Source organism: Dendrobates tinctorius, unplaced genomic scaffold, assembly GCF_039654945.1.
Source record: "Dendrobates tinctorius isolate UK_male_01 unplaced genomic scaffold, ASM3965494v1 ptg000022l, whole genome shotgun sequence".
Taxonomy (NCBI): Eukaryota; Metazoa; Chordata; class Amphibia; order Anura; family Dendrobatidae; genus Dendrobates; species Dendrobates tinctorius.
In genome coordinates this window covers 14,077,325-14,105,068 of record NW_027361690.1, presented here as the reverse complement: position 1 = coordinate 14,105,068, position 27,744 = coordinate 14,077,325, and the positions used below count along the sequence as shown (strand labels likewise).

At 42.3% G+C, this 27,744-nt stretch overlaps 1 long non-coding RNA gene across 1 annotated transcript; it reads left to right on the top strand.

Moving 5' to 3' along the window:
• On the top strand, window positions 1–25,469 carry LOC141083946 (uncharacterized). The gene is made up of 3 exons (XR_012230860.1): window positions 1–37; window positions 22,869–22,926; window positions 24,973–25,469. It is a non-coding gene; the product is annotated as an uncharacterized lncRNA (long non-coding RNA).
• Window positions 25,470–27,744: the final 2,275 nt, after the last annotated feature.

The following is a 27,744-nucleotide window of genomic DNA, read 5'->3' as shown; positions in this document are numbered from 1 at the left end:
GATGGAGCCTTTGCTATAAACTCTTCCTGAAAGGATAGTAAGTATTAGTCTAAATGGTGAGTGTGAAATTTTACTCTTTTTTTTCTCTTTTAATAAAGATTGTGTTTAGTCCCATGACTTGGGAATCATGCAGTATTGTAATGTATAATTTTGTTGCATTGCTATGCAGTAATGTTTGCCTTTTAGAAAATTGTCCTCCTTCTCTATCCGTCTGCCTCCCTAGCTCTGATGTCAGTAACCCCTCTCTTATTCCTCCTCATTCTATGAATGTCCACCATCTTAGAACCTTATGTCTTCATCTCTGGTTCAGAATAGTTTTTTTTACCTACTGTCATTTTGCATAACTTCAAAAATTCAGTTTAAAAATAAATCTTCTTTCGAAATACTCATACATGACTCTACAGTTCAGTCAAGCTATCTGAATAAATCTCTTTGTGTGAGAAATGGTACATAACAGCCATAGAAACGGTGTCTCCAGCTCCCCACACTCGCAGCCTAGTTATGAATTCAAAATAGATTGTAATATGAAAAAAAAATGCCACTTTTTAACCCCTTCATGACCGGGGGTATTTTTGTTTTTTGCTCCTCTTTTCCTATAGCCATAGCTTTTTTATTTTTCAGCCAATATGCCCATATGAGGGCTTGTTGTTTGTGGGACAAGTTGTACTTTTGAACGACACCATTGATTTTAACATATCATGTACTGGAAAACAGGAAAAAAATTCCAAGTGCAGTGAAAGTGCAAAAAAAGTGCAACTCTACAGGTTTTTTTTTTTACCATGTTAATTAAATGCTGAAACTAACCTGCCATTATGATTCTTCAGGCCATTATGAGTTCACTGACACCAAACATGTCTAGGTTCTTTTTTATTTAAGTTATGAAAAAAAATCCAAAGTTTGGTAAAAAGAAAAAGTGAGCGCCATTTTCCGAGACCCACAGCGTCTCCATTTTTGTGATCTGGGGCTCAGTGAGGGCTTATTGTTTGCACACTGAGCTGATGTTTTGGTGTAGATGTGATCTTTTGATCGCCCGTTATTGCATTTTGTTGTAATGTAGAGGCGACCAAAAAAAACATAATTCTGACATTTTGATTTTTTTCTCGTTACACCATTTAGTGATTGGGTAATTATTTTTATTTTTTTATATTGTTAGATTGGGCGAATTTGAAAGTGGTTGTACCAAATATGTGTATATTAGATTTTTTTACTTTTTTATTTTGAATGAGGCAAAAGGGGGGTGATTTGAACTTTTTATATTTTTTTAATGTTTTTAAAAACTTTTTTTACTTTTTGCATGCTTCAATAGTCTCGATGGGAGACAGGAAGCTGCAGTTGTCTGATCACCTCTGCTACACAAAGGCGATGCTCATAGCAATCTAGCTATGACAACAATATAGGTCTGCTGGAGACCTCAGGCTGTCATGCCAGCCCATCGGTGACCCAAAATCATATGACGGGGTCACGGATGGACGGGAATAGTTATGCGCTTCCAGGAAGCATGAATTAAATGCCACTGTGAGAGATTGTTAACAGCCGTGGGTGGAATGCGATTTCACCGGCAGCAGTTGCGGGCACATGTCAGCTGTATATATCAGCTGACATGTGCCTGGAAAGGTGAGGGCTCATCGCCGGAGGCTGCATCAAACAAGGGGAGTCCAACATCGGCGCATTAATACACCCTATGTCAGAAAGGGGTTAAACATACATGTAGCATAAAAACCTGATTAAAATTATAGTTCTTTTTATAATGATACTTTCTCTTTAAACCACTCTGATGTAGCTTTAGCAGAATGTTTAGGGTTATTGTCCTTCTGAAAAAAACAGCAGGCTTTGCTATTAGTTTAGTGATAGGACTCACAAGCATGGGGACCCTTGATGTGAGTTGCGAGCTTGCATATTTTGGCCAAAATATCCACCAATACCTCACAATTTTTATATATTTTGTGCACTATATTTTTCAGGGTGCAACCAAGCCCAGCACGTTTGGTCTTGTATACAGGGGTATTTACACTGGGGATGCATAAAGAGATTACTGGCCGGCACGCCTAATCGAATAGTAGTGGCATGACTAATAGGCTGAGAACCAGACACTATACATTACCTTTATGTGAACAGCGCCCTATACAAGCTTTTATTGTGCAAATGTACACTAAGCAGTCACACCTCTTCCATGAATGAGTAGGTCGTGAGTGGCTGTCCATTCTGACAGGTTCGCGGCCGACGGCATCTCTGCATGCAATGCGCATGCGCCCTAGGCCACGGCCGCGCCTCCCTTCTGTCACTTGTGCTCTGGCGGTGACCTGACCCGAAAGCACTGTCGGACCAATGGCAGACCAGGCAGGGGTATGTCAGGCCATCCTCCTTTGAGGGATGCGCCTGATCATTGTGTTTGCTAGCACACAGGGTCCTGCTTCCTCGTGTACTCTCTGCAGTCCCGCAGTCCTGTCTTCCGTGGTTCCTGCTGCAGTCCCACAGTCCTGTATTCTGTGGGTCCTGCTATCTATGCTCCAGTCATGCAGTCCTACTCCAGTCTTGCTTCCCGAGTTCCTGCTCCGTCCTGCTGTCTACGCTCCACTCCCACAGTCGTACCCAGTCCTGCCTCCCGTGTTCCTGCTCCATCCTGCTGTCTATGCTCCAGTTTCGCAGTCCTACTCCAGTCCTGCCTCCCATGTTCCTGCTCTGTCCTGCTGTCTATGCTCCAGTCCCGCAGTCCTACTCCGGTCCTGTCTCCAGTGATGCCGCTTCGTCCTGCTATCCCTGGTCCGGCCCTGCAATCCTACTCTGGTCCTACCTCCTACAGTCTCGTGCTCCTATTCCCGTCCATTCTGAGCCGCCCCTCTTGGTACCGGCTATCATGGTACCCGAACCCCTGGGCCTGCTCCTAACGATCCCTGTATAGGGGTCGGCTCCACCTGGCAGCTCGACCGGGGCCCCTCAGTGCCACGATCCAGAGGGTCCACTCCTGGAGATTTTCCTCACCTGACCAGCTGTGGTAACAGTACGATCAGGCCAAGGATCCTGTACTTCTGCTGCTACCCAAAAGGAGTTGCTCTTTTTACGGGAGAATCAGGGACGCATCATGTCTGTCAAGAAGTCTATGGACACCTGTTTGTCGGCCCTGAAGGTGGCTGATCCTGGAAATGCCCCTCAACTAGCCAGTCTTCAACAGGAGCTGGGTCAGCAACAGGATACTCAAGCCCATATTTTGAGTTATATGGCCTCTGTGGATAGCTGTTTGTCGGTCCTTCAGTCTGCCGCTGCGATCGCGACTCTGCCTCCCGTGTTTACAGCTCTCCCGAAACCCCGCCTCGCCAAGCCACCTCGGTTTAGTGGTGATCCCAAGCTCTGCTGGGGGTACTTAAATCAGTGTAGCTTCCATTTTGAATGGTTGCCTCAGCGGTATCCCTCTGACTGAGTCAAAGTGGCCTTCATTATGTCCCAACTGGAGGGAGAGGCCCTGTCCTGGCTGAACCCTCTCTGGGAACGGGACGACTCCATTGTCTTGAGTCTTCTGGTCTTCTTGGATACTTTTCGCAGGGTTTTTGATGAGCCGGGTTGGTTAGCCTCTCTTACCAAGTCCTTTTTTAACCTTCATCATGGTTTTCTCACAGTTGGGTAGTATGCGATCCACTTTTGCACTCTCTCCTCTAAGCTTGGTTGCAATAACGCAGCATTGGTAGGGGCATTCTGGTGCAGTCTGTCGAGCAGAATAAAGGATCAACTCGCGGGTCGGGATACCCAGACTTCTCTTTCCAACCGGTCCGCATGTCCCCGCCCTGCCGGGTACTCTTCTCCCTCCTTGGTTGAACCCATGCAGGTGGATAGCCTTAAGTTGGCTGAGTTGGTCGGAGGGAGAGACGGGCATAAGGCCTATGCCTCTATTGCGGGGGTTCGTCGCATTTTGTCCGCACCTCTCCTGAGAGACCGGGAAACGCCACCACCTAGGTCAGGTAAAAGAGGCCTCCCTAGGTGCTAATGATTCCTCTCAACCTCTTACTATATCTGTTATTGTGGTTTCAGGGCAGAGACGTGGGTCCGAGGTGGCCTACGTGGATTCGGGCTCGGCAGGTAACTTCATCCAGCGTGAAGAAGTGGACAGGTACCAAATTTCCGTGGTTACCCTATGTAATCCTTGCCTGATTGCCATAGTGGATGGCAAACCGCTACAGGAGACCATCACGTTGGTCACTGAGGAAGTGGAGTAGCAAGTCGGAGCCTTACATCGAGAGAAGATAGCCTTTTACGTTTTGCCCAAGCTCTCCCATGCGATTCTACTCGGTCTCCCTTGGTTAAGGACTTATCAGCCTGTCCTCGACTGGTTGTCAGAGGAGGTACTCCACTGGGGCCACCCTTGCCAAGCTCACTGCCTGACTCCTGTCCATCTTGCGGTCGCTCCTCAGCCACCTCCTGATCTTGCGGGCCTTCCTTCAGCCTACAGTTCCTACGCTGATGTCTTTGATAAGAAGGAAGCGGAGGTTCTTCCTCCACACAGGCCTTTTGACTGCCCAATTGAACTAATCCCTGGTTTGACCCCTCCAAGGAACAGAATCTACCCCCTGTCTCCCGCAGAGACCTTAGCTATGTCCGAGTACATCTGGGAGAACCTCGCCAAAGGCTTTATACCGAAGTCCTCTTCGCCCGCTGGAGCCGGATTTTTCTTTGTCAAGAAAAAGGACGGGTTTCTATGACCGTGCATTGACTATAGGGGCTTGAATGAGATCACCATCATGAACAGGTATCCTCTTCCACTCATTCCAGAGCTGTTTGACCATATCAGAGGGGCTTGGGTCTTCTTAGAGGAGCCTATAATCTGATCCGTATCCGTGCAGGTGATGAGTGAAAGACGGCTTTCAACACTCGAGACGGCCATTATGAGTCCCTTGTCATGCCCTTTGGTCTCTGCAATGCTCCTGCAGTGTTTCAAGAGTTCGTCAACGAGATCTTCCGGGACCTCTTGTACTCCTGTGTGGTCGTGTACTTGGATGACATCCTCGTCTTCTCTCCGGATCTCTCATCCCACAGAAAGAGCGTTCGCCTGGTGTTACAGCGTCTTCGGGAGAATCGCTTGTACTCTAAGATAGAGAAATGTCTCTTCGAACAAACCTCTCTGCCGTTTCTGGGATACATTATCTCTGACACTGGATTAAGGATGGATCCCGAGAAACTGACTGCCATTCTCAAATGGCCTCGCCCCTTTGGAGTAAGAGTGATACAACGGTTTCTCGGATTTGCCAATTATTACAGGCAATTCATTTCTCACTTTTCCGCAATAACCAAACCTATTTCCGCTCTCACCTGAAAGGGGACAGCTCCCAATTCTTGGACTACGGAGGCAGAGGAGGCCTTTCAGACCCTAAAATGGGCTTTCTCCACGGCCCAGATGTTGCACCATCCTGAAAGCAACCAACGCTTTGTACACGAGGTGGACGCTTCTTCAACAGGTGCCAGGGCGGTACTGTCCCAGAGATCAGCCTCCGGTCATCTGCATCCCTGTGGCTTCTTTTCAAAGGCCTTCTCTCCATCCGAGTCCAACTACTCAATCGGCGACCGTGAACTGTTGGCCATAAAATTGGCACTGGAAGAATGGCGTCATCTCCTGGAGGGGGCTGTCCATCCCTTTGTAATCTTCTCTGACCACAAGAACTTGGCCTATCTCCAGTCTGCCCAGAGACTCAATCCTCATCAGGCCAGATGGTCCTTATTTTTCGCCCGATTTGACTTCGAGCTCCGCTTTCGCCCCGGCAACAAGAACACCTATCCAGGGTCTTCCAGCCAATCGAAACAGGGGAGGAACCTTTGCACATTATTGAGCCCACTAAAATCATCACGGTGGCTACGGTGAACTGGCTTTCTCCACCTCCCGGCAAGACCCTTGTGCCTGAAAATCTCAAGCGAAAGGTCCTTCTATGAGGACTCTCTTCCAGATTGGCCGGCCATGCCGGAACCAAGAAGATGCTTGCCCTTATCACGCGTCACTACTGGTGGCCTACGCTTCGCCAAGATGTGCTTGATTTCGTGGCCTCTTGTCCCTCCTGTGCTAAAAACAAAGTGCCGTGATGACTTTCATCCGGCTTATTACTCCGGTTGCCTGTCCCTGCGGTTCCTTGGGAACACATTGCCATAGATTCATCACCGACCTACCTCGTTCTTCTGGCTGTACAGTCATCCTGGTGGTGGTGGACCGTTTCTCCAAGATGGCCAACTTCATCCCTCTTTCCGGTCTCCCCTCGGCTCCTGAGTTGGCCAAAGTCTTCATCCATCAGATCTTCAGACTCCATGGACTACCGCAACGTATTGTGTCTGACGGGGGAGTTCAGTTCACCTCCAAGTTCTGGCGGGCACTTGGTAAGCTCATGAATGTTTCCCTCGACTTCTCCTCTGCCTACCATCCACACTCCAATGGGCAGGAGGAGCGTACCAACCAGACATTGACTGGGTACCTACGCTATTTCTCCAATGCCCACCAGAATGAATGGGTTGACCTACTTCCCTGGGCAGAGTTTGCTAACGATCACTGTATAGGTGTCGGCTCAACCTGGCAGCTCGCCTGGGGCCCCTCGGTGCCACGATCCAGAGGGTCCACTCCTGGAGATTTTCCTCACCTGACCAGCCGTGGTAACATCCAGTCACTACTAAGCATCCAGATACCATGGTGCTGATACCATTATGCTTCACTGTAGGAATCGTGTTCTTGGGGTTATGAGAAGTTAAAAAAATGTATTTCATTACTTGCACCTTATTTACAGTGACATATACAATAATGATACAGGGAAGATGTATATCTTTGTACCGTGTTAGCCAGTAGATAGAAAAATATTCAGGATTGAGAGTCCTCAGTAGTTGATACCTTTTAATGGCTAACTGAAAAGATGGTAACACATTGCAAGCTTTCGAGACTACTCAGGTCTCTTCATCAGGCTAGACTAATACAAAATCTGAAGAGTCACATATTTATGCACAATACAGCCTAGAAAAAATGCAATAGATAAGACAAGTGACGTGAAGCAGAACTATCAATATGGGAGAGGGAGAAACATAAATATAAACATTGGACCAGTTCATAGATAAGGAGTCCGGATGTTTTATGGTCCTCTGATTGGGGTCTAGTTCTGTGTTGTGATGCCCCCACACGGTTTTAAAAGGAAATTCCTTAATTGATGTAAAAAGACATAAATCCATGCGACACATTCATTCCAGCACTGAGAGTGTCAAAGTTCGTCATAAATTTGTACTCCCAAACTCGTCTCTCTCTCTGAGAATTGAAGTTACCTGTCAATACCAGTAATTTCATATCCACGCTGCTGTGATCAGGGATACAGAAATGTTTTGCCACAGGTAGATCCATTCTTTTTTCTCTTATTGTGTGACGATGAGCATTCATCCTTGTTCTAAGCTTTTGCCCTGTCTCCCCCACATACATACCCCCAGTTGGACATTTAGTGCAAAAGCTTAGGGTGCTCCTTCCCTTCCAAGCTCTGCCATGTGCCCAAACAGTGTTTTACCCCCACATGTAGGGTATCAGCCTACTCAGGACAAATTACAAAACAACTTTTGGGGTCCAATTTCTCCTGTTACCCTTAGGAAAATAAAAAATTGGGGGCAAAAATATAATTTTGCGGAAAAAAATGTTTTTTTTATTTTCACGCCCAGGCGTTATAAACTTCTGTGAAGCACTTGGGGGTTCAAAGTGCTCTCCACACATCTAGATAAGCTCCGTGGGGGGTCTAGTTTCCAAAATGGGGTCACTTGTGGGGAGTTTCAATAGTTTAGGTACATCAGGGGCTCTCCAAACGCACATGACACCCGCATACCAATCCATCAAAGTCTGCATTCCAAAATGTCACTACTTCCCTTCCGAGCCCCGACGTGTGCCCATACAGTAGTTTTCTCCCACATATGAGGTATCAGCGTACTCAGGACAAATTGGACAACAACTTTTGGGGTCCAATTTCTCCTGTTACCCTTGGGAAAATAAAAAAAATGGGGACTAAAAGATGATGTTTGTTGAAAAAATACGATATTTTTATTTTCACGCCCGGTCGTTATAAACTTCTGTGAAGCACTGGGGGGTTCAAAGTGCTCACCACACATCTAGATAAGTTCATTAGGGGGTCTAGTTTCCAAAATGGGGTCACTTGTGGGGGGTTTCCACTGTTTAGGTACATCAGGGGCTCTCCAAACGCACATGACACCCGCAGACCAATCCATCAAAGTCTGCATTCCAAAACATCACTACTTCCCTTCCGAGCCCCAACGTGTGCCCATACAGTAGTTTTCTCCCACATATGAGGTATCAGCGTACTCAGGACAAATTGGACAATAATTTTGGGGTCCAATTTCTCCTGTTACCCTTGGGAAAATAAAAAAAATGGGGACTAAAAGATCATGTTTGTGGAAAAAATACGATTTTTTTATTTTCACGCCCGGACGTTATAAACTTCTGTGAAGCACTTGGGGGTTCAAAGTGCTCTCCACACATCTAGATAAGCTCCGTGGGGGGTCTAGTTTCCAAAATGGGGTCACTTGTGGGGAGTTTCAATAGTTTAGGTACATCAGGGGCTCTCCAAACGCACATGACACCCGCATACCCATCCATCAAAGTCTGCATTCCAAAACGTCACTACTTCCCTTCCGAGCCCCGACGTGTGCCCATACAGTAGTTTTCTCCCACATATGAGGTATCAGCGTACTCAGGACAAATTGGACAACAACTTTTGGGGTTCAATTTCTCCTGTTACCCTTGGGAAAATAAAAAAATGGGGACTAAAAGATGATGTTTGTGGAAAAAATACGATTTTTTTATTTTCACACCCGGACGTTATAAACTTCAGTGAAGCACTGGGGGGTTCAAAGTGCTCACCACACATCTAGATAAGTTCCTTGGGGGGTCTAGTTTCCAAAATGGTGTCATTTGTGGGGGGTTTCTACTGTTTTGGTACATCAGGGGCTTTCCTAACGCGACATGGTGTCCGATCTCAATTCCAGCCAAAAACGTCAAATGGCACTGCTTCCCTTCCGAGCTCTGCCATGCGCCCAAATAGTGGTTTACACCCACATGTGGGGTATCAGCGTACTCAGGATAAATTGCACAATATCTTTTATGGTCCTGTTACTTTTGGAAAAATAAGAATTGAGGGTGAAAAGATCATTTTTGTGGAAAAAATATGATTTTTTAATTGTACTGCTGTACGTTATAAACTTCTGTGAAGCCCTTGGGGGTTCAAAGTTCTCACCACACATCTAGATAAGTTCCTTGGGGGGTCTAGATTCCAAAATGGTGTCATTTGTGGGGGGTTTCCACTGTTTAGGTACATCAGGGGCTCTCCAAACGCGACATGGCGTCCGATCTGAATTCCAGCCAATTTTGCATTGAAAAAGTCAAACAGCGCTCCTTCCCTACTGAGGTCTGCCATGCGCCGAAACAGTGGTTCCCCCCCACATATCAGGTATCAGCGTACTCAGGACAAATTGCACAATAACTTTTGCAGTCCAATTTCTCCTGTTACCCTTGGTAAAATAAAGAAAATTGAACCTGAAGTATTTTTTTTGTGAAAAAAAGCTAAATGTTCATTTTTTTTTTAATATTCAAAAAATTCCTGTGACGCACCTAAAGGGTTAATAAACTTCTTGAATGTGGTTTTAAGCACCTTAAGGGGTGCAGTTTTTAGAATGGTGTCACTTTTGGGTATTTTCTATCATATAGACCCCTCAAAGTGGCTTCAAATGTGAAGTGGTCCCTAAAAATAAAATGGTGTTGCAAAAATGAGAAATCGCTGGTCAATTTTTAACCCTTATAACTTCCTAACAAAAAAAAATTTTGGATCCAAAATTGTGCTGATGTAAAGTAAACATGTGGGAAATGTTATGTATTAAGTTTTTTGTGGCCGTATTGCTGTGATTTAAGGGCATAAAAATTCAAAGTTGGAAAATTGCGAAATTTTCAAAATTTTCGCCAAATTTCTGTTTTTTTCACAAATAAACGCAAGTTATTTGAATGCAATTTTACCACTACCATGAAGTACAATATGTCACGAGAAAACAATGTCAGAATCACCGGGATCCATGAAAGCGTTCAAGAGTTATGACCTCATAAAGGTACAGTGGTCAGAATTGTAAAAATTGGCCCGGGAGTTAACGTGCAAACCACCCTTGGTAGTGAAGGGGTTAAAGTATATGACTCATGGCATTCCTAAGGACAGATATGGGGCAAATACATTTGTGCAAATCTCAAAACTGGACAGCTTGCCATTGCTCAGAAAATACACATAGGACAGTAGAGAGCCAAAGAGAAGCCAGATGATCATAAGAGCTTACTCTGTGTAGAAGTGAGAGAATCATGATGATCACAAAAGTTTACACTCTAGAAAAGAGAGAGAGACAGCCCCCTGTGACTCTCTAGATGGAAAATGACTCTGACGTACAAATTCTGATTTACTGGGAACTGCTAATCTGCAATGGCTTAGGTAGTGACCACCAATTTATAATGAACTAGCTGAAGAGCCCGGTGATGCCCGGGCATAGTAACTAACTGTGCTGTGGTTAGTTATAGCAAATTATAATTATCCTCCATCCCTTAGTCCCGTGCACATATACCCATCATACATATCACGATCCCATAGGCCCGTGCCCATATACCCATCACACATCCTCCATCCCATAGTCGAGTGCCCATATACCCATCACACATCCTTCATCCCATAGTCCCATGCCCATATACCCATCACATCCTCCATCCCATAGTCCCATTACAATATACCCATCATACATATTCGCCATCCCATAGTTGAGTGCCCATATACCCATCACAATCCTTCATCTCATAGTCCCATGCCCATATACCCATCAGAAAGTTCATTGGCCCGCCCACCATTCCAGGAGTAAGCAGCACTGAACATGAGCTCCTGAATTTTCATCACTTTATACCTTGTAATGAGGAAACTTTAGGACACAACCTGGAAAAATTCATCCCCGTGGAATACAGAAGTGAGCAGGACGGAGCCGGACTAAAGATTTTATGAAAAAGGAGGAAAAAATAAGTTCCAAAGGACAAAACAAGAATCCCCTGGAGGACAGACAGCAACCACCAGGCAGCACCAGGTCTGACATCCAGAGGACAGCACCCGCAGGTAGGACCATCCTCAGCCTCACCACACTCAGAATCTTGCTAGAACTTAAAATTATCAGAAATAAGAATTAGAATTAGAATTATAAAAATGGAAAATGTTAATTTGGAACAAGGGAAACTGAACAAAGTAAATGTTGATAGAGAGCCGGAGACACAAGGCAGCAGGGGGTCTAAGATCGTGGAGATAACACACTCTGAAGGGCAGAAGAACAGTCATGCAAAGAAAGCCATAAAAACTGCCACAATTAGAGAAAACCCAGAGACCCTGTATGCAGACTTCACATCTAGTGAGGAAGAGAAAAGGAAAACCAATGTGTTATTCTTCACAGAGCATCTCCGAGCCTGGCACACCACCCTGTGCAAGCAATATCAACACACAACCAAGTCTGATACCAATAATAGCCAGCAGATCAGAGTCAGAAACCATGAAGACGACGAATGCAGCTCACTCACCATCACTCTGTACAACAGTGGCACCGTCCTGGTGCAAGGGACTGAGGACAATCTGGGGCAATTTGAAGACAGGTTCCCTCATATTAAACTCCAGGCCCAATCCCACAAAGAACAACAAACCCCAGCCACCTCTGATATCCACACCATTACAGCCACCTCTGATGTCCACAGGCCTACAGAGACCTCCAGAGACACCACTGCCCCCAATGCTTCACACCCCTCACCCCAGACCCTCAGAGACTGTTTATCTCAATTAGAAAGAGAATTTGTACAATTTAAGGAAGAACATCTGAGAAACACTGGTGACAGAAATGCGAATGACCACATAGTTACTGAGATAAGCAAACTGAAATGTGAATACAGGTCATCCCTACAGCAAATACGAGCCGCAATGTGTGAACTGCAGGAAGAAAATGCCATGCTGAGACAGGAGATAGAAAAGCTGAAAGCACCAACAACTGGACATCTGAGCCAGGAGGGGGCCATGGAAACGAGGAGTGGAGAGGACATGACCTCCACTGGCCAGGAGGCTGAGAGGCCAAACAACCCCAATATGGAGGAACCGGAGTCTAATCAAAGTGAGCCAGAAACAAGACCCATAGAGGAGAGAAGAGAACCTGCTACCAGCATAATCTCCAGCACAGACCCCCATCAGCAGCCACATCCCCCACCAACAACATCACAAAGTCCTGACACCGTCCTCATAATGGACTCAAATGGGAAATACCTGAATACAAGGCGGCTATTCCCAGGAAAAAGGGTAAAAAAAATCCGCTGTGCAACTATTGAGCAGGTGACAGCGGTCATCAATAATCCACGGTTTTCCAACCCAAACCATATCATTATACACACCGGCACAAACAATCTGCCAGACCAGCACCAGCAGATCTCAGGAGAACTGGCCCAACTAGCAAAGAAGGCACAACTAAGATTCCCAGACAGCAAAATCATCCTGTCATCTCTGCTCCCAAGAAAGGACATATCCAACCACACCATCCAGAACATCAATATGGACCTAACAGAAAGAATGAAATCTGTGCCAGGAGTGATTCTGGCCCAACACCCCTCCATAAATCACCATCACCTCTATGACAGTAAGCACCTGAACAAATCAGGGGTCAGCCTTCTGGCCAAAGAGCTGAAGGACATTGTACTAAACAGAGACCACCCTAGGCCTGGAGCCAACACCAACCAGAATCCCATGAAAAGACCCCCGACAATAAGAAGGAAAGAAACAACAATTATATCAAAGGAAGCTGAAAACATACACCCTCACCCAAAATTGGACCATCAGAGGAGGAGACCACCATGGAGGAGTTCACCGACCTCACACAGAGACATGCGAAACAGAGGCATACAGAGCAGAGATATACAGAGCAGAGATATGGAGGAGATAAAGACTCTACTCAACACAGTGTGCAGGAAACTAATGTGACTGGACGGAAACAACACCATTAATAAACCAGTCAGAGATCCGGTGTGTCCTACACAGCCATACTCATTACAAGGTATATACCCCAAGATATGTAGAAAAAAAAAATGACCTCACTTACAATCAGCAGCTGGAATATTCAGGGTCTCAACACCTCGGCCTTTGGATGTAAAACAAATGACCCTGACTTTATACAAAGACTGAGAAATATAGACATTCAGATCCTCCTGGAAACATGGACCAGAGCCGAAGACGAATCTCTGGTGCCCATCGGATACAGGGAAATCTCTGTCCCTGCCCTGAAAAATAAAAACATCAAACAGGGTCGGAGCTCAGGAGGAATACTGATCTGGCATAAAGAGGAGCTCCACCAGTACATCAAACCGGTAAAGAGAGGAGGCAGCCACATATGGATCAGGATCAGCAGCTCCATCCTCACCTCTCAGTCTGATGTCTATCTCTGCGCCACCTATATACCACCGCCAGAGTCACCCTACTTCAATCCAGACTGCTTCGAGATCTTACAAAGAGAAGCCGCCCACTATCAGGGCCTGGGCAAAGTTCTCATCTTTGGAGACCTCAATGCAAGAACAGGGAGAGAAAACGACTTCCTGACCACGGATGGGAACATCTACATATTTGGAGCAGAGAATAACGGCCAAGACTCAGTAGTCACAGAGAGAAACAGCTATGACAGTACAGTCAACAAAAGTGGTAAAAAGCTCCTGAACGTATGCAGAAGTTTAGGACTTCATATCCTTAATGGACGAACCAAAGGAGACTCCTTAGGGAGGTGCACACTAAACTCCCATGTAGGGAGGAGTGTAGTAGATTATGCCATTACAGATATGAACCTGGCAAATATCAGCGCCTTCATAGTCTCCCCACAAACGCACCTGTCAGACCACAACCAACTTCTTCTGTACCTGAAATCTACAGAGAAACCATCCACTCAAAAGCCACAGCAGAGCGGCCTCTTCACCCGGCCTCCATCCTATAAATGGCACAAAACGTCGGCATTAAAGTATAAAGAGGTTCCCAGCAGACCTGAAATACAGCGGATGCTCCACCACTTCTACAACTACGAGTACCAGCCTAACCCAAAGGGAGTGAGTCAAGCTGCAAAAGACCTCAACAATATATTCTATGCAATGGCCAGACTGTCCGACCTTAAAAAAGTCAACTACAAGAGACCAAAAGAAAAACAGATCAATGGATGGTTTGACAGAGAATGTAAAGCCGTACGGAAGACCCTGAGAACAGCCTCAAACAAGAAACACAGAGACCCCAACCACCCGGGTCTGAGGGAAGCCTATGAAACCATACAAAGGCAGTACAAAACCATCCTCAGGAGGAAGAAGCAGAGTTACATCTCCACCAAACTTAACCAACTCCAAGACGCCTTCCAAGACAACTCCTTCTGGGAACTATGGAACCACATGGGCACAAAAGACAAGAAAAACAACATCCATATCCAAAATGGCAACATCTGGCTCCAGTACTTCAGAGACCTCTATAAAGACATTCCAAAGGAAGAACTAAGCCAAGAACAGGAAAACATAATGGCAAAACTAAAAGCAATGGAGGAAAAAGTAAAAAATTTCCAAAACCCCGTGGATGCACCTATTACATTACAGGAAGTAGCAGAGAGAATCTCTTCCATAAGATGTAGAAAAGCCGGTGGCCTGGATGGAATCCTACCAGAAATGCTGAAGTACAGCCCACCAGAAATACAGGCCGCAATGGTTAAACTCTTCAATATTGTGCTAAGTGCCGGCTACTTCCCTCCTACCTGGAATCAAGGCCTCATCACACCCATCCACAAGAATGGGGACAGGTATGACCCAGCCAACTACAGAGGAATATGTGTCAGCAGCAACCTGGGAAAACTGTTCAACAGCATCCTGAACAAGAGGATCCTCAGTTTCCTCACCGAGCACAACGTCCTCAGCAAGAGCCAAGCAGGGTTCATGCCAAACCACCGCACTACTGACCACATCTACACCCTGCACAGCCTCATTCAGAGCCACGTCCACAATACAAAGAACGGGAAGATATACGCCTGTTTCGTGGACTTTAAAAAGGCCTTTGATTCGGTGTGGCACCCAGGCTTATTCCTGAAACTGCTGGAGAGCGGAATAGGAGGAAAGACCTATGATGTTATCAAAAGCTCCTACACCGAGAACCTCTGCAGTGTGAGTGTGAACGGCAGAAGAACGGCTTATTTCCAGCAGAGCCGGGGAGTCAGACAAGGCTGCAGCCTAAGCCCAACGCTCTTCAACATTTACATCAATGAGCTGGCTACCGCTCTGGAATCTTCCACAGCACCAGGTCTCACCCTCCACGACGTGCAGGTGAAATTCCTGCTGTATGCAGATGACTTGCTGCTTCTGTCACCAACCGAGAAAGGCCTCCAAGACAACCTGAAAATCTTAGAGAAATTCAGCTCCACCTGGGCTCTACCGGTCAACCTAAAGAAAACCAACATCTTGGTGTTCCAGAAGAGAAAGAGAAAATCAGACCAGCACCCTTCATTTATCCTCAACAACTGCGCCCTTACAGGGACGGACAAATATACCTATCTGGGCCTAGAGATTCACCAATCAGGGAGCTTCAAACAAGCCATAGAGACCCTGAAAGACAAGGCATGCAAAACCTTCTATGCCATCCGAAGGAAACTCTACCATCTAAAGCCACCAGTGAGGGTCTGGTTAAAAATCTTCGATTCTATCATCGCCCCAATCCTCCTGTATGGCAGCGAAGTCTGGGGTCCTCACACCTACCCAGACTGGTCAAGGTGAGATTCAAGCCCAACAGAAATATTCCACCTGGAATTCTGCAAGCACCTTCTCCAAGTCCATCGGAACACCTCCAACAGTGCTTGCCGGGCCGAGCTGGGCAGATTCCCTCTACACCTAACGGTTCTAAAGAGGGCACTGTCATTCCGGGCTCACCTACGTAGGAGCAATCCAAGCTCCCATCACCATAAAGCCCTGACACATGTAGGGGAAACAGAAAAACCAGGACCCTCGGAACAGCTCACCCAAACCCAACCTGACCAGAAAACCAATCACAACAACCTGACAAAAGCCGGAATCAGGAAGATGGTAGACGAAGGCCAGGAGAGGTACGTAAGTGACTGGAAGAACGACATCATCAGCTCACAGAAACTGACCATGTACCAGAGTCTACAGAGAGACTACAGACTGGCTCCATACCTGGAGAAACTCCAGGACCCCAAAGACCGCAAGATCCTGAGCCGGTATAGACTCAGTGCCCACAGTCTGGCCATCGAATCCGGCCGACACAGGCAGAGCTACAAGCCCAGGGAGGAAAGACTGTGCCAACACTGTGACCAGGAGGCCCTGGAGGATGAGACCCACTTCCTGCTACACTGCTCCAAGTACTCAGCAGTGAGGGACACTCACTTCAGGAGACTCTCACATCTCTTCCCGGATTTCACCACCATGAAGGAGGAAGAGAAAACATACATCCTGCTGGGGGAAGAAGAGAGAGCAGTGGAGATAGCAGCGCAATATGTGAACGAATGCCATAGACTGCGAAAAGAGAACTCTGATATGCCATGGACTTCTATGGCACCCACCCTGGATATGCCCCAATCCCCCATCCACCTTCCCTATGCCATGGACTTCTATAGCCTCATCCTGGATCTGCCCCCATGCCGCCATCCACCTTCCCTATGCCATGGACTTCTATAGCCCCAACCTGGATCTGCCCCATCCACCTTTCCTACAGCCCCTTCCCAACATCCCTACAGTCCCTATCCCTATTCCCTTCTGTACACCTGCTTTGGCAAAACTAATGTGTATTTAGTCCTGCCAATAAAGCTTCTTTGAATCTTGAATCTTGAATCCTGGAAGCAGCTGCTATTCTCATGTGTGTCAGCCTTGTTTCTCGGTCTTCACATTTTTCATTGGCCCGTAATGCAGCTTTTCTTTTTGCATCAGCTGACCTTCGTGCCATGGACTTCCTTTTCTGATGAGGCATTATTGTTTTAAAAATAATCTATTATACCCACAGCCCATATACCCATCACACATCCTCCATTCCATAGTCAACCATTATGACATCATAATGAGCGGCAGGGCTTGCAACCTATAATGACATCAGCGTCGCCATGGCAACCATTGTGACATCATAATGAGGGGCGGGGCTTGAGGCACACACACTTTTTCCCCAGTATGTAGATAGGGGCAAAATTGTTTGGTGAATTGGAACGTGCGGGGTTAAAATTTTGCCTCACAACATAGCTTAGGACGCTCTCGGGGTCCAGACGTGTGACTGTGCCAAATTTTGTGGCTGTAGCTGCGACGGTGCGGATGCCTATCCCAGACATACACACATACACACATACATACACACATACATACATTCATACATACACACTTTGAGCTTTATATATTAGATGATCTCATAGTTATTACATTACATGAAATACAGTTGGTACGAAAGTATTCAGACCCCTTTAAATTTTTCACTCTTTGTTTCATTGCAGCCATTTGGTATATTCAAAAAAGTTCATTTTTTTCTCATTAATGTACACTCTGCACCCCATGTTGACAGAAAAAAAACAGAAATGTAGAAATTTTTGCAAATTTATTAAAAAAGAAAAACTGAAATATCACATGGTCATAAGGATTCAGATCCTTTGCTCAGTATTGAGTAGAAGCACCCTTTTGAGCTATTACAGCCATGATTCTTCTTGGGAATGATGCAACAAGCTTTTCACACCTGGATTTGGGGATCCTCTGCTATTCTTCCTTGCAGATCCTCTCCAGTTCCGTCAGGTTGGATGGTGAATGTTGGTGGACAGCCATTTTCAGGTATCTCCAGAGATGCTCAATTGGGTTTAGGTCAGGGCTTTAGTTGGGCCAGTCAAGAATAGTCACAAAGTTGTTCTGAAGCCACTCCTTTGTTATTTTAGCTGTGTGCTTAGGGTCATTGTCTTGCTGGAAGGTGAACCTTCCACCAAGTCTGAGCTCCAGAGAACTCTGGAAGAGGTTTTCATCCAGGATATCTCTGTACTTGGCTTCATTTATGTTTCCTTCAATTGCAACCAGTTGTCCTGTCCCTGCAGCTAAAAAACACCCCCATAGCATGATGCTGTCACCACCATGTTTCACTGTTGGGATTGTATTGGGCAGGTGATGAGCAGTGCCTGGTTTTCTCCACACATACTGCTTAGAATTCTCAAAAAAAGTTCTATTCTCATTTCATCATACCAGAGAATCTTATTTCTGATATTCTGGAAGTCCTTCATGTGTTTTTTAGCAATCTCTGTGCAGACTTTCATATGTCTTGCACTGAGGAGAGGCTTCCGACGAGCCACTCCACCATAAAGGCTAGACTGGTGGAGGGCTGCAGTGATAGTTGACTTTGTGGAACTTTCTTCAATCTCCCTACTGCATCTGTGGAGCTCAGCCACAGTGATCTTGGGGTTCTTCTTTATCTCTCTCAACAAGGCTCTTCTCCCACAATTGCTCAGTTTGGCTGGACGGCCTGGTCTAGGAAGACTTCTGGTGGTCCCAAACTTCTTCCATTTAAGGATTATGGAGGCCATTGTGCTCTTAGGAACCTTGAGTACTGCAGAAATTCTTTTGTAACCTTGGCAAGATCTGTGCCATGCCATTGTTTTGTCTCTGAGCTCCTTGGCCAGTTCCTTTGACCTCATAATTCTCATTTGGTCTGACATGCACTGTGAGATGTGAGGTCTTATATAGACAGGTATGTGCCTTTACAAATCAAGTCCCATCGGTTTAATTAAACAAAGCTGGACTCCAATGAAGGAGTAGAAGCATCTCAAGGAGGATCACAAGTAAATGGACAGCATGTGATTTAAATTTGAGTGTCTGAGTAAAGGGTCTGAATACTTATGACCATGTGATATTTCAGTTTTTCTTTTTTAATACATTTGCAAAAATTTCTACATTTCTGTTTTTTTTTCAGTCAAGAGGAGGTGCAGTTTACATTAATGAGAAAAAGATGAACTTTTTTGCATTTAACAAATGACTGCAATGAAACAAAGAGTGAAAAATTTAAAGGGGTCTCAATACTTTCCGTACCCACTGTAGCTCAGATGATTAGGATTAGGATAAGACTATCATATACTGCATAAAAGACTAAGCTGGGAATGTAGCAGTCAATTTAGAGTGATTATAGGATATTTGGAGTTCAACAGAGCTCACAGTTCAGCAATAGAGACAGAAAGAGACGTCCCTAAAACACTGGACAAACAATACAGACAGTCACATTGAATTGATTCAGTTGATATGAGACAGAGAGATAGGGCAGGTACCTGCAGCATTGCCAGTATGATTGAGCAGTGATATTGTGTAGATACTAGATAGCATCTTTCTTGCTGATTACACTTTTTTTTATTTTATTCCTAGTGCACTAAAAAGCAGACGCAAGATAGCAGCGAGTTTTTGTAAATCTTGTGCAATTGATTTTGTAAAGGGGAATAATTGTTTTTTGGGTTTTTTTTTAATTACAAATGAAAAATTGCCAAAATTCAGACATTTAGCTGTGTCTGTGTACCTGACAAAGTGTACATATCAAAAACCATTTTATTTACTTTGCTCATCTCTTTTTTGCATTAAAATTTTACAAGACACATTGATATGTTAGGGTCCCACTAAAGTTTTGTGATCATCTTAAATGTTTCCTGCCAAATTATGCATCAAACAGATATACATGTACTTGGAGAAACGCTGCTCGTGGTTGTCCAGTACAGTCACTAGCAGATATCTGGTTTATTGCAAAAAAACACATACTTATGTAGAATATCACTTATCATATTGAGCAATACAAAAAGCTATAATTTCTCCTCCCTCAGGAGGGGCTTAATCGATACTCATTGCCTTTTATTATTCTATTTTGGTACCTAAGTATTACTCATACTTTATTATCAAGAAGGACATGCTGGAACATTCATGACAAAGTCCATAGAAGTGTTCTACCTCAATAAGAGACATGACTTAGCACATAATCAATTCATATAAGTGTCCATTTTGTAAATCTTCAGTGATATCTTTATATCCTTAACAGAAAGCGTGCACTCTGCTGGTGTCCAGATGTACTCAGTTATTGAAATGCACAGCTCCACCAACAATATGGTGGCCGCGGCCAGGAACTGCATATATAGTAACATAGTAACATAGTAACATAGTTATTAAGGTTGAAGGGAGACTTTAAGTCCATCTAGTTCAACCCATATCCTATCCTAACTTGCCCTAACATGTTGATCCAGTGTCTCAGTGTCTCAGTTGTCTCTTATTCAAATCAAAACAGATATGCAGAACTCAGCCGTGGCCACAACTGAGCGCTTTCGGCTGCCATCATTGAAATCAACTAATCGGTGGGGATGCTGGGTGCTGCACCCTAAGAAATCAGTTGTTGATTACCTGTCCTTAGGTCATCAACCATTTTAAGGACTTGCCCACTTTGGGTTTTTAGGACTGAACATTTTCTTTTGTTTTAATTTGGCTTATTCATTGTAACACAAATTTCAATATGTTTTGCAGAAAAAGTTGTATTTTGTAACTAGTGGCATTTTTGTGTGCATGCAACTTTTGATCACTTTTTTTATTTATTTTTTGTGAGTATGTATGAGCAAAAAAAACAAATTCTAGTACTGTTCTTTGCCTTTTTTGTTATGGCTTTCAGCGTGTGGGAAAAATTATAAAATAGTTTATAGTAAGGATTGATATGATTACAGTGATACTAAATGTATAACATCTTTTTCCACCTTACTACTTTTGTATAAGAAAATAACCTTTTAATGAAAACTGTTTTGCATCATCTTCTTAGAGGCATCTTCTGTAGCTTTTGAAGTTAAAGTTTTGATCACTATATTTCATTATTTGGGTAGCAATATGAATAAAACCACCACTTTTGGCATTGTTTTCTTAAATTTCTTTTAGTGGCATTCACCATGTGAGACAAATAATGATATGGTGTTATAGTACATAAGGATTCACAATACCAAAATGTTTTTTTTCAATACAGCGCTTAAATAATTTTTAGTATTTTTGCAGAAAAGAAAATTATGCAGGTTTTTTCAATAACAAGTACTGCTCAGTAATTTCTTACAAATATGAAGACCCCAACATTTTCCGAAGCCACCCAGCCTACTTTTGTCCCCTCTAGTACAATGTCCTAACTTAATAAAAGAATGAAGGTCTCTCTCATCAGAACATTATTGCACTCTTAAATCACATCAGGTTTCCCTGTAACTCCTCCAATAGATGCCATTCTGTATTCACAAATGAAAAAAACACTTGCTTTACTTCTGATAGAGCAATTATTAAGTAGAATAAAATTCCTCCATTTTTCAGTAAAATCATTGTTTGTTTATCTTGATTCTGTTCCACTTTCGATTTTTTCCAAAGAAAGTAATGATTTAAGCTGGTTTATTTGGCCTTTCGAAGGCATTGACATTGACAACCAGTTTCTCAATATACATCGTTTCAAGATCATGAAAATACTATGAAAAAGAGTCAGTATATAAAATTTCACATTACCCTTACCATCCTACTTTTTTATCTGTAATAAAATTTCCACAGCATATGGTCTGACTTAATTTCCCCCCCAGATATTTGTTATAAGTGTTTGAATCCTTGTATTGAAAGGTAACTTCACATCTCAGAGAGACGTGTTTGGGAGTATAAATTTATGACAACCTTTGACACGCTCAGTGCTGGAATGAATGTGTCGCATGGATTTATGTCTTTTTACATCAATTAAGGAATTTGCTTTCAAGACCTGGTGGGGGCATCACAACACATTAGGAGACCTCAATCAGAGGACTATAAAACATCCGGACTCCTTATCTATGTACTGGTCCAATATTTATATTTCTCCCTCTCCCATATTGATAGTTCTGCTTCACGTCACTTGTCTTATCCATTGCATTTTTTCTGTGTTGTATTGTGCATAAATATGTGACTCTTCAGATTTTGTATTAGTCTAGCCTGAAGAAGAGACCTGAGTAGTCTCGAAAGCTTGCAATGTGTTACCATCTTTTCAGTTAGCCATTTAAAGGTATCAACCACTGAGGACTCTCAATTCTGAATATTTTTCTGTCTACTGGCTAACACGGTACAAAGATATACATCTTTCCTGAATCCTTGTCCAAAATTCTTGTGTCTTACTGCATTGCCACAACCTATGATACATATCGGTTTTGCACTCTTTACATTTGGGACAGTTTAAAACTCTATTTGAGGGTTGATTATTGTATGCTATGTTAAAACCATAAATAGTGCTATGTATTATACAATATTGTGTAACTCTCCAAATTCTCATTAATCTAATGTTTCCTCATAACTTCCAGACCATACAAAATTTAACCCTCTGTCTCTAGGCTTCTCATTTGTTTAGTCCATGATCCAAATTCTAACCCTGGAGAAACCGGTGTCAGCACTTCTCTCATTTTTTCATAAAGTTTTGAGATCTTCACCATATGTTTGTCCATCTTTATAATATTTTCTAGCTCATTTTCTATCGCCTCTTTTGAGACATCTTGCAATTGCTCAATAATATATTTCTGTACTTGGGCACACTGTATGATTTGGAAGAGAGTCAGCCCATATTTATTTATAGTCTCTGCATAGTTTAACCATCTCGCATTACATCATAAAGCAGATTTGCTACTAAAATTCCTTTTTTTCACCATCCTATAAAGAGGATGATGGAAATTGCTCAAGGGATGTGTGAATAATTGCGCTCTGGCTCCAAGGTTTACAAAATTCTTTTTCTAATGCAAACTCGTTATAATGACTAGAGTATTATATTATATCCTCTAATGCTGGTCATATTTATACCACCCCTTTCCAGGTGTAGCATCATTTTCTTGGCACTGATACAAGGTCCCTTATTACTCTATAGAACAAAGGTAAATGCCTTATTCAGCCTATTTATGTCTATATATTTTAGCAGTAGTGGCATAGTTTGTAATGGGTAAAGTAACTTTGGGAAACTCATCAATTTTATCAGATGATTTCTACCCAACATGGATAATGGCAAACCAGACAAATGTCTCAGTTCACTCTACATTTTCACAATCAAAGGATTATAATTAAGACTATAAATCGAATCAGTCGTTCAGTCTAGTTGTATTCCCAAATATTTAATGGATGATTTCATATCTGGTGTCCCAAACATGTTGTTTCTATTCCTTATATTAGTTTTTAGATTCTTTCCCTTTAGTATTAGTATTTCACATTTTTATTTGTTTAACTTGAAGCCTGTAAAAGAACCATAAGTATTTATTTGTTTAAGAATATTGGGCAAATCTTTCTGGGGTCTATTCATAAATAAAATAATGCTGTTTGAAAATAATGAAGACTATCATTTTTTTCCCCCTATACTAATTCCTTCAAAGGTATTGCTCTTATTTAGCTATCTTGACAATGGCTCAATTTCCAGATTAAAGAGGTGCCGAGAAAGCGGGCAACTCTGCCTTGTGCCTTGTCTCAAGGGGAAAGACTCTGATAGAAAGCCAGGGCAGCACGGTGGCTCAGTAATTAGCACTGCAGCCTTGCAGCTTTGGGGTCCTAGGTTCAATTTCCACCAAGGACAACATCTGCAAGGAGCTTGTATTTTCTCCCCATGTTTGCGTGGGTTTCCTCTGGGTACTCCGGTTTCCTCACACAATTCGGGGACAGTTCCAATAATGTCTGTAAACCACTGTGGAATTAATGGCGTTCTATAAATGAGTAAAATAAATAAATAAATATACTCTCACCTGTGATAATAATGTTTGGATAAAATTCCAAAAGATCCTTTTCAAACCAATATTTTCTAGGACCAATTCCAGCCAGAGCCATCTAACGTTGTCAAAAGCTTTCGGTGTAACTATGGCTGGCATCTCTCTCTTCTTATTCTTAACATTTATTATTACTGCCAACATTCCCTTAACAAAACCAGACTGTGATAAGGTACTATTCTAGGTAGTGTTTTGGCTAAACAATTAATCATTAGTTTGGATAATAATTTAAGGTCTTGATTCGTAATGAAATTGGTCTATAAATGGAGGGGTTAGCTAAGTTCTTGTCTCCCTTTGGTATTCATTTTATATATGCTGTATATATGCTAGAATTGGTGATATTTGTTCATTTAGTACTTTATAGAATTCTCCATTGTAGCTATCTGGTCCCGGAGCTTTAATTAGTGTTTAATTCTCCTATGTTTTTTCTTGTTTCCTCAACTGTTATTTCCGCATTTAAAGCTAGGTAGTTTAACTTCTTGAAACAATTCCCACCCAAAACTGCTAACTATCCCTATTTTGTTATATAGATCCTTATAGTATACTCCTAATATATTGTTAATTTTTTTTTTTTGGGTCTGTTGTTTTTGTGCCATTTACCCTTACTATGTTAGCAATGCTAGCAAAAAACAACTCAGTTACATGTTACTTGTGAGACAAAACATTGAATCCATGTAGGTAGACACAAGAAGAAAAAACCCTCCATGCAATCACTAAGAAACAGGAGATTGTGTAGTAAAAATGGTTCAAAAGTAGTGCATTTTATTTAATAGAAAATATATAAACAGGTGTTAAAAAGAATAGAAAAGACAATGAAACAGATGACATCTATAAGTACATAGAGAGTTTACATTGGACAAATGTCATATAAATATACAAGTGGGTAAGGGGAACACTTTAGATATATATCATGTAGTATCTCAAATGAAGTCAGCATAATTTGCTCGGTAGTCAGTAGTTATAAGGAAATATCTTAAACATACATAAAAGACACTCAGGTAGTTATCAAAATGGATAATAGGGAAATTTCTTGCCCACACATAGAAGACACTAAGGTAGTCATCAAAAACAGATAGCAAAAAATCCCTGCCGTGTATTTTACATGTTTAAGTATTGCTCTCTCAAGGCTAAGATATGCTGGTATTACCTGCCAGGATCTTTTTATCTTCATAGTCATGGATCACGTGGGAAGTCACATGATCAGCAACTCACCAGTGGAGCTGAAATGTAATGGCGCATGCGCGTCATGCCGGCCGTATCATGTCAACAACACCCAGCCATCAAGTCCAAAGAGTGGAGGGAAACGAGCATGGTGGTTAACCAGGGCACGTGGTCATGCACAATGGACATTAAGATCCCGAGTGGAGCGGCACAAACAACAACATCTAGGGGCTCCAAATCTCCAAATAATAAGATTTTATGTCTATGCAATATTAAGGATTGTCATCTTCCTCTGAACGCTTGAAGTACTGTAGGTCCTCTATGTCATTGTAATCCAGGCATTTTACTATCACTTGGCGTGCTCTTGCCATATTTAAAATTTAATTTTCCTCCTGAGCTTTCTGGGTGGACTGATTTTTGCTTATTGGCCAACTCTGTGCTCTTTTCACTTTTCCTCTGCCTTTCAGACCCAATTCTCATGGTACATCTGTCTCACATAACCCTTTCAGATGTCGCACAGCAATTCTTGGAGAAGAAGAAAAGGAGAAGAAGGAAAAGATAAGAAGACGAAAACATGGAATATGTATAACACAGGGGAGATATATATGAAAAACGAACTCTTGACATCTGAAAATAAAAATGGCACAGTGGGTATCTTAGATCACTGAACCACGGTCAGGTCGTACCTGACAAGAAAGAAGAAAAGGACTTAAGACTTAAGTACGACCTGACCGTGGTTCAATGATCTAAGATACCCACTGTGCCATTTTTATTGTCAAGAGTTCGTTTTTCATATATATCTCCCCTGTTTTATACATATTCCATGTTTTCGTCTTCTTATCTTTTCCTTCTTCTCCTTTTTCTTTTTATCTATGAAATAATAAAAATAATATGTTTTTAATGAATTTAGATTAACTAATACATTAGTTGAACTGTGGTAATTTGAACTCTGACATTTGCACCAGATGACATGTGACCCTTTGGCGCCGTTTTTTTAATTCCTGTTGTATATAATCTGTGACAGTTCTGTTTGATCATATATGTCATCCCCTGAAGAAGAAATGGTACACATTTCGAAACGCGTTGGGAAATAAATGGATTAATCTTTCTCCTAAATACTGGATTGGTGAATTTATCTGGTAGCGCACAAAAGTCCAAGAATTTATTCCGAAATCTGATGTTTTAAGCGGTCGCAGAGTTGACCTTTGGGCGTGCAGCAAGCAGATTACTGATCCCACATGCCTGAACCTCTCCTAAAAAGGGTGAGTAAATTCTAATCTATTTCTCCAGCAATAACCCGGATAAGACCCTATTGCGCTTTTTTGTTCCTTTAGTTTGGATACACAAACATAATGTGAACATAGTCTAAACCTAATGAGTCTTACAAATGACAAATACATCTGCCCTTTATCAACCAATTAGTGTCAAGTTTAAAAAAAATATGGTTTGCAAACTTAAAAATAAACTCTGAACCAAGCGAGCTTTTCCTGAAATAGCTTCAATATACTGTATAAGTCACAATGTATTTTGCACAAAACATTACACATATTTATGTTTATCATGAAAAATAGAATTTATATGCACAATCTGATGAGTAATACAAACAAATGTGTGGAATTTATGCTTTACAAATAGATTAAGATGAACGGCTGTGACCAGTATTTTCTTGGGTTATGTATGAGCAGGTAACATTGGCAAAAATTGTACAAATTCATCAATTGGGTAAAGTGACATAAAAATTAACTATAAATATTTATGTCAGTTTGTCTACTATGATGAATTTGGACAATTTTTCTTGAGTGATCAAAAATTGTCTTGGGATTGATTTTTACCTTATTGCTCACATGTCCAAAAAAAGTCTAAAAATAATCAATCCTTTTCCAAGATATACAGTAATAAAAAATATTTTTTAGATGTCAAAGGCGGTCACAGTGAATATAGAAATTTTCTTGCATAAATGGCTGAGAGATATTTTCAAGGAGCCTTACAAGAGTTTTTTTGATCAGGAGTCTTAGATTAGTTGAGAATAAAAAGTTGAATGTGTGGGTTTTAACTTTTTCTTGAAATGTAAGAATATATTGGCTGTTTACTCATCTTAAAAATAAGAATTTTTACACACAATTCAATATACAGTATGCAGTAAAGCTGACTTGCAGACATAAGCATAAAGTGTTATTCAGAAAGTCACCACACTGAATATTTCCCATTGCCTAAAATAACAATATGCCAGTTTTAAATCTGATCTGTCACCACTAAAATGTCTCATTACATTGTGTTCCTGTTCTTTCTATCTGATACTATTGATGTTACAAAGGATTTATTAACACAAGATTTAAGAGGATGTCTATAGTTTCTCTGAAAATTACAGTTTTCAAGTGTTACTCAGAAAATATATGTTTCATAATAACGTCTTGTCTTTGGTAACCAAGCTTTGCTCTAGTGATAAAAGCCTCGCTAACCGTATTTTAATTGAAACTTTTAATCTAGATATTGTCTAAGCCTCTGTTAAATGTTGCCTTCTTACTTCAATTCAAATTTTCTTAATCATCATTTTCATGTTGAATACTGGTACACTGTCTGGCTCATTATGCTAGAGAAAGATGAAAGTAGGCTATTAGCATGCTGAACATCCTACGAGATGTTCTGATACAGAATGTCATTCATTTTTATGAGTTGGCCGTCATTGTGTGCTGCAATAAAGTTATAATTTCTCACTGACAGTGTGTGATGGCTACTGTCACTGCACAATCCTTATTAAAATTTTAATAATTGTAAATCAAAAGA